The following is an 8,099-nucleotide window of genomic DNA, read 5'->3' on the forward strand; positions in this document are numbered from 1 at the left end:
AGGCTCTTCTTCCCCAGGACTGGGACACACGGCAGGAGGGGAAGAAATGATTTGGAATCAAGGTGGCAGGGATTAGAGGAAACTGGGCTAGGGCTGTAACAGGCAGGTTGGACTGCAGAACGACTTTACACCCGGGGGTGTCCTTGGCCCCCATCTCTTTCCCTTTTAGGGGAATTGGTCACAGTCTCTGTGGCAGAACTGGAAGGGACTACATTTCCATTTCTGAAAAGGGAGTAAAGTAGGGGGAGTCTACAGCCCCCGCCCCCAGCTCCACTTCATTCCAGGTTACCCAGCTGGGCTTCGGGGAACCTCTCCTGGCTTTGACATATGGAAATCAAAACTTGCAGGCAGGAGCTAAGTTGTCTTGACGAGGGAGCAGGGGCTTAGTCTCCGGTGGGGACTGTGGCTGTAGTTAGAAGTTTGCTGGGGTACGCTGGACTCCCAAGTCCCCTGTGTCTAGCTCACTGGGGTAGAGAAAGGAGAACCTTTCTACAGCCTAATCTCCATTTCTCCTGCTGAGGCACACACAATTCTATTTACTCTGGTTTGCTTAGCCTCAGTTTCTCCATCTGTGGGAAGATGGCGTCAGGGCCCTATGTCTTTAATTTCAGGAAGAGCAGGAAATGGCTGGATGGAGGTTAGCAAATGAGGGTCCCAGGAAAATAAGATGGGGGAGTGAAGGGTGAGGATACCCAGGCATCCTGCCCCCTAGGCTCTGTCCCTCAAGATACCTGGGGCTACCCTTCCCCCAGTCCGAGGCCGGAGGACCACTCAGAGGGCCCCCTACATTATCCATTGAAGTTGGCACACAGATATTCCGTGTCCATAGGGCTAGGAAACTGACATCCCACGCCACCCCATCCCACCCCAGGGACCACGGTCCCCCTTCCCCACCACTTTCAAGCCTTACCCCCAGCCCAGCAGTGGAGACCCTAACCCAGGCGTCCAAGACTTCCAGCAGAGTCTGTACCGGGCAGGGGGCGGAGCAGAGGCAGGCAGGGCAGGGGGAGGGGTGGGGGCCCTGCCAGCCCCCTCCAGTGCCCCAGTTCCCAGGCAGCTCTTAAAGGGACCAAGGAGAATTAGCTAGGGGCAGCTTAAGGGGGTAGGTGTAGAGGAAAGTAGGTGGTGGGGACAGGATTAGGTTTGCCAGGGACAGGAGGGCCAGAGTAGGGGGCCTGACACATCCTCTATTCCCCTGGAAACCCCCAGACTCCTCAGTCTAGCCCTTTCTTCCTCCCATACGACCCCCATTTTGGCCACCCAGCTTATGACTACCACCTCTTCGAATCCTGGCCCCTATTCCCCTTGGGCCCTTGCCCACTTCCTCCCCCCTTCCCCATATTCGTGCCACCTCAGTCTCCGGTGAGAGCTGCCAGCTGGCACTGACTGGTACTAAGCACGGAGAATCAGCCCAAGGATTGTAAGGGACTGAGGCCTGGCCCCAGAGGGGGAGGGGAGGCCAGCACCTCAGAGTCAATTTAGGGTGGGGGAGGGCAGGAGGCACCTTCCCCTCTCAACTACCTTCTAAGTCTTGTTTCCTCCGCCCCTCCCTGGGTAGGGGTCACTGAGGTGCTGGGGAGGCTAAGAGACAAAGGGTCCTGGCTCAGCCCCTCCCCCTCCTACTTCCTGATCAGCTGTCAGGGTGGCGACATAGAAAAGGAAAATGACTTAACCAGTTACCTCTGGCCCTGGAGGGGCAGGGGGCAGCTGAGAGATACATATAAGTAGAGGGAAAGAGAAGTGGAAACTGAAAGACAGCAGTGAACCAGCAGAAAATCTCAGTTCTCATATCACTGCTCTGCTCAAAAATCCCCCCTGGCTCCCCAGTGCCCGTGGAATTAATTTCCCTGACTGGTGTTCTAGACCTCCTCTCATCCCTTCAGCCTGGGAAGGCTCTGCCCAGTCCACTTGGACCCTGCCTTTCCTCAACTTTCAGTTTAGGCTCTATGCCCTACCTGGGATGGTATTTCTCCTCATTTCTACCTGATAGAAATGTTCCATGCCCTCCCCACAAAAGGACCCCTTCCTCTGTAAAGCCTTCCTGGGTCCTCCCACAGTATTCTGAGTTGCCACAGTGTTTTCTGGGAATCAGGAGTCCTGGAGTGAGCTGGGTGACTTCAGGTAAACCTCTCTTCCCTCTGGGTCTCAGCTGCCTCACTTAAAACGGGAATACTAACAGTCTGCCCCCTATTGTTTTGGAAGTAATTTGGCTAAAGTTCTCAGGTTCTGCAAAAGTGCTCCCACTGAGTCTATTTCTGAGTCTATGCGTTTACAAATACTTATAAATCACCTACTATGTTGTCAGACACTGCACCAGGTACTGGGGATTCAAAAAGACAAAAACACCTCTTCTCAGGTGTATGTATTCCAGTATGGAAGACAGAAAATGAACAAATATACAAACAAAATATGTCCAGTGATGATAAGTGCTCTGGAGAAAAACAAACCAGGGAAGGCGGCTCAGAATGAGGAGGAGGATGCTATTTTATTAAATTTGGTCCGGGAAGGCTTTATTAGGTGGTGACATTTGAATAGAGACCTGAAGAAAGCGAGGGAACAAGCAAGCAGATACTTGATGGGAAAAGGGGTCCAGGCAGAGGGAACCACTAGTGCAAATGTCCTGAGGCAGTCGTGTGCTTGGTGTGTTCTAGGAATTACATGGGCAGTCACTGCAGCTTAAGTAGAGTAAGCACGAGGGAGAGCCGTGAGAGACGAGCTGGAAGGGTCGTCATGCCTGGCTTTGCGTGCCATTTAGAGGACTTTGGCTTTTACACTGAGTGCTTTGGGAAGGCTCTGGAGGGTTCTGAGCAGAGGAGTGACCCAACAATTACAGGACCACTCCGCTGCTGTGTGGAGAACAAAGTGTATGGAGCAAGGGCAGGAAACTAATGCCATAACCCAGACAAGAGATGGTAGTGGTGGTGAGAATGAACTGGATTCCAGATATATCTTAAAGATGGAGTTGGCAACATTTACTAATGGACTGAACGTGGGGTATGAGAGGACAAGAGGAGTTAGAGACAAACTCCAGGGTGTTTGGCCTGAGCAACCGGAAAGAAGAGTGGTCATTTGCTGAGGTGGAGAAGATTATAGACAGAGCAGATTAGAGCGGAGTGGAGGTGCAGAAATCAGCGTATCGGTTCTGGACATGTTAACTTTGAGAGCCATTAGACTGTGAAGTGGGTATTCAGGTCTGGAGTTCAGGGCAAAGGAATGAGCTAAAGGTATAAACTTGAGAGTCACCAATATATGGATGGTATTTAAAGCCATGCACCTGGAGGAAGTCTCTCAGGGCCTAAGTGTAGACAGAGGAGAGAAGAATTGAGCCCTGGGTCACCCCATCCATCAGAGGTCAGGGAGAAGAGGAAGATTCAGCAATGTCAGCTGAGCAGTGACAAACAAGGTCAAGGGAGATGAAGGCTGAGAAGTGGCAGCTGGGTTAGCAACGTGCAGGTCATGGGGACCCTGCAAAAGCAGTCTTTTGGGAATGAAGGAGGAAGCAGATCAGAAGCTGAGAGAGAAGAGGGGAAGCCTGAAGAGAGGGGACAGGTATGAAATAGTCATCTGGAGAAAAGGGATGACTGGGCTAGGGACAGGAGTAGCAGGGGAGGGAGTCCCAGGGGTGCGTGGTCATGACTTTAAAGACCAGTCAGCAGGGGAATCATCAGAATTCCATCCGAAGCAACTAGCTGAAATCTTTAAAGACAAGACATTCACTGCAGCATTATTTACAATCATAAAGTTGAGAATTAATCTAAATGTCCAGAGGGGGTGGTTAAATGAAGTGTTGTATATTCATTCAGCCATTAAAAATGGCTGCAAAACACAATGTATTTGCAAAACATATGACTTAATAGCTATAGATAGATAAAATTGAGAGGAAAAGCTTTCTCCCTTATCTTTTTTTTTTTTTTGCAGTACGCGGGCCTCTCACAGTTGTGGCCCCTCCCGTTGCGGAGCACAGGCTCCGGACGCGCAGGCTCAGCGGCCATGGCTCACGTGGCTCACGTGGCTCACGTGGCTCACGTGGCTCATGGGCCCAGCCGCTCCGCAGCATGTGGGGTCTTCCCGGACCGGGGCACGAACCCGTGTCCCCTGCATCGGCAGGCGGACTCTCAACCACTACGCCGCCAGGGAAGCCCCATTTCTCCCTTATCTTAAGAACCAATATGAAAAAGATAATCTTGCCAATAGAAAGATGAGCAAAAGGGATAGAAACATGTTATTCACACCAGAAGAAATGCAAAAAACCAATATATGTGGATGGAAAAAAGGTTTCAACTTCTCTTCAAAGACATGCAGTTTGAAACACTAATGAACTATAATTGTTTTCCTAACAAGATTAAAACCGACAAGAATCCTGGTGTTGGGAAGAGTCTGGGAAAAAGTGAGCTGTGCTGCAGGTGAGAATGGTAATGACCCAGTTTCTCTGGATGACACTTGACAAGATTATCAACGGCCTTTATAATATGTATATACGTTTGTCTCAGCTAGTCCCCTTCTTGGAATTTACTTCTTGGAAATGCCCAGAGATGTGTGCAAAGATGTCTGTTCCAGGACACATTTATTTACAAGAGCCAGGAGAAAATTGTAAATATACGTATATATTTGAAAATTGAAAACAAAATGCTTGAAGGCCTTCCCCCATAATGTTCGTAGTGTTCACCCCTGAGTAGTGGCAGCACAGATGATTTTAATATTTTTCTTTCTCTTGTTCTACCCTCTCTGTAATGGCCAAGTATTACTTACATGATAGGAAAAGAGTCAATGTTATTATTATTGTTTTTAACAAATTTACTTATTTATTTTTGGCTGTGTTGGGTCTTCGTTGCTGCATGCAGGCTTTCTCTAGCTATGGCGAGCAGGGGCTACTCTTCGTTGCAGTGCACAGGCTTCTCCTTGCAGTGGCTTCTCGCAGTGGCTTCTCTTACTGCGGAGCATGGGCTCTAGGTGTGCGGGCTTCAGTAGTTGTGGCACGAGGGCTCAGTAGTTGTGGCTCTTGGGCTCTAGAGCGCAGGCTCAGTAGTTGTGGGGCATGGGTTTAGTTGCTCCGCGGCATGTGGGATCTTCCCTGACCAGGGCTTGAACCCATGTGCCTTGCATTGGCAGGCGGATTCTTAACCATTGCGCCACCAGGGAAGTCCCAAGTCAATGTTATTTTGAAATAACATTGGAAAGTGCTTATGCATGTTAACTGAGAATAGCAGAATCAAAGTTTAAACCACGGTGAGACCTTAACTATGTAAACTATCAATAAATATATGTTCAGGAAAAAAAAATCTGGAAGGAAATCCACCCGGGGTTGCCTCTGGGTGATTGAAAGGGATGACTTCTTTTTTCTTCTTTGTAATTACCTGTGTTTTCCGTTTTACTACAGAGTATGTGTTACATGTTATTAACAGCAACAAAATTCTTAATAGTCATTTGTGGTCCGCTGAGTGTCATGTGAAGTAACCACGTGTGCGACGCACCCGCTGGGCCGAGTGGTAGCTACCAATTCGACTGCATGGTCGGCTTGCCGCAGCTTTTGCGGGTTTGCCTTATCGCTCTGCCCTCCTCAAGAGCCGGGACCTTGCCGGCTGGTCCTGGTGCTTCCCAGCCCACAGTGCGCACGTAGCCTTCCATGTTCAGAGCCCGCGCCATCCATCGGGGTCCTGCTGGGCTCGGGGGAAACCAACGGCGTGGGTGGGGCTCTGGCGCCCCCACGTGTCCATCCCAGGAAGTCCTCATTTAGAAGAGACACAGGGGCTTCCGTGGTGGCGCAGTGGTTTAGAGTCTGCCTGCCGATGCAGGGAACAGGTTCCCCGGTCCGGGAAGGTTCTGCAGGTTCGTGCCCCGGTCCGGGAAGATCCCACATGCCGCGGAGCGGCTGGGCCCGTGAGCCATGGCCGCTGAGCCTGCGCGTCGGGAGCCTGTGCTCCGCAACGGGAGAGGCCACAGCAGTGAGATGCCCGCGTTCCGCAAAAATAAATAAATAAATAAAAAAGAAGAGACACAGGACTCCAATGATGCCCAAGACCCCACCATACCCACTTGGGACCCCTGAGGCCTTCGCCTGGGACTGAGAAAGGGTTTCCTTCTTCGAAGCTGCCCACCTCAGAAAGGGACCACTTCCTCAAGCCCACGCCCCATCCTCTCAGCATCCCATTCCCAGAGACACCTGGTTTCAGCCCATGGGGAACCAGAACTTTCCAGCAGGACTTAAGAGACTTTTCTCCTCTCATTCATTTTGCTTTCTCCAATTCGTTTTCCCACAAACCCAGACATGCTCTTTTTCTCACTGACTTTTTTTTTTGGCTGCGTTGGGTCTTCGTTGCTGCACGCGGGCTTTCTTTAGTTGCATCGAGCGGGCAGGGGCTACTCTTCCTTGCGGTGCATGGGCTTCTCATTGCGGTGTCTCCTCTTGCTGTATTGCGGTGGCTTCTCTTGCTGTGGAGCACGGGCTCTAGGCGCGTGGGCTTCAGTAGTTGTGGCACACGGGCTCTAGAGTGCAAGCTCGGTAGTTGTGGCGCATGGGCTTCACTGCTCCGCAGCATGTGGGATCTTCCCAGACCAGGGCTTGAACCCGTGTCTCCTACATTGGCAGGCAGATTCTCAACCACTGCGCCACCAGGGAAGCCCCTTCTCACTGACTTTTGACTGCAGGCTCAACTCCTCTGTCCCAGGGAATATAAACTTATATTTTATCATCACTATTTTCTTTTCAGAGGGGGAGCATAGTGTCACAGAAGTAGGGGTCTACAGCCAGGACCCTGGGTTCTCTGCCATCTACTAGCTGCGTGGTCTTGTCGAGTTAACTCTGAGTCCCCATTTCCAGGGGCAAAGGGGACAATATCCACCTGTCAAGACAGTATGAGGGTCCAATGAAATAGCGCAGAGATGCTTTGGAATTTATAAAGGGCCAGAGAAAGTTTGGTTCCTATAGCTCATTTTCCCTGGTTGGGGCCCTTTCCCTCAGTCTGGGCTCCTCATTCCCCCAGATGATAGGCTCCCTCTCTGAGGCTCCTACTCCGCCTGACACGTCCCTTTGTCCACAGCAGTCCACGTTTTCTGGCTCCCAGTGGAATGTAAGGTCCCTGACGACACTGAACACACTGTCTTGTCCATTTCCCTGTCCCTGAGCTGAGCATGGAGTGTGGCGCAGAGGGACATTAACTGCTTGTTTGCAAAGTCAGTCCTGCCCCTTTCCTGCTGCTCTCACTGGCTTCTATTCCCTCCTCCCCATCTGTCCTTGCCCCAGGTCCTGAGATGTCACCACCCTCAGACTGGGTCCATATCATCACGTCTCAGTATTTACGCTGAGTTCAGGGTGCAGCACGAAGAAGGTGCTCGCTAAGTGCTGGCTGGTTGAAGAAAGCTTGGAAGGAAATGCTCTCCTTCAGGCTCTGCTTCCCTGAGGGACTTATGGAGAGAGAGCCCTGCACTGGGTGGGCAATGCTCAGGTCAGAGCCTCTCCCCATCAGCCACCGCTGGGTGCCCAGATGTGCATCTGAAGCTCTGAGGGCCTTGTCGCATCTCCCTTAGAGCAGGGGCAAGGCTGGGCGGCGTGAGGATGCGGTGACTGAGCGACATTTATGTGTGTGTGTGTGTGTCTGTCTGTCTGTCTGCCCCTCAGAACACACAGTGACACCCACCAACAAAGACAGACACCACAGCAGCCAGGGGTAGAAACAACTAGTGTATTGATTTGGGGAGGAGAGAAGGGGTGCAGATGGGAAATGGGAGGCAAGGGGCTCCTTAAGTGTTTGCCAAAATCCACTGCCACACACCCTCCACCCTTCCTCATCTTCCTCCTCTGTGGTGGGGCCCCAGCAGGCTCTCCCCCATTCTAGTCAGCCTCCCTCTCCCTCCTCCCCTACACCCACCTGACCTCGATCTCCAGTGACTGGGCACAGCCCACCCCTGGCTCTGAAGCTGGGTGACGGCAGGCTCATTCTAACCTTTCTTCACCCTCCTTCTACCTCCCACCTCATTCCCATCTCTTGTCTAAATAACATACAGAAAAAGCAAGCGCAACTGGTACCTGGGAGAATCAAGTCATCCCGGGGCTGGGGACAGGGGGGAACTGGGGGGGGGGCAGGCGGAGGAGCCTCAGCCAG

The sequence above is a fragment of the Monodon monoceros genome, unplaced genomic scaffold (assembly GCF_005190385.1).
Source record: "Monodon monoceros isolate NGI ecotype Baffin Bay Population unplaced genomic scaffold, NGI_Narwhal_1 Super_Scaffold_18, whole genome shotgun sequence".
Taxonomy (NCBI): Eukaryota; Metazoa; Chordata; class Mammalia; order Artiodactyla; family Monodontidae; genus Monodon; species Monodon monoceros.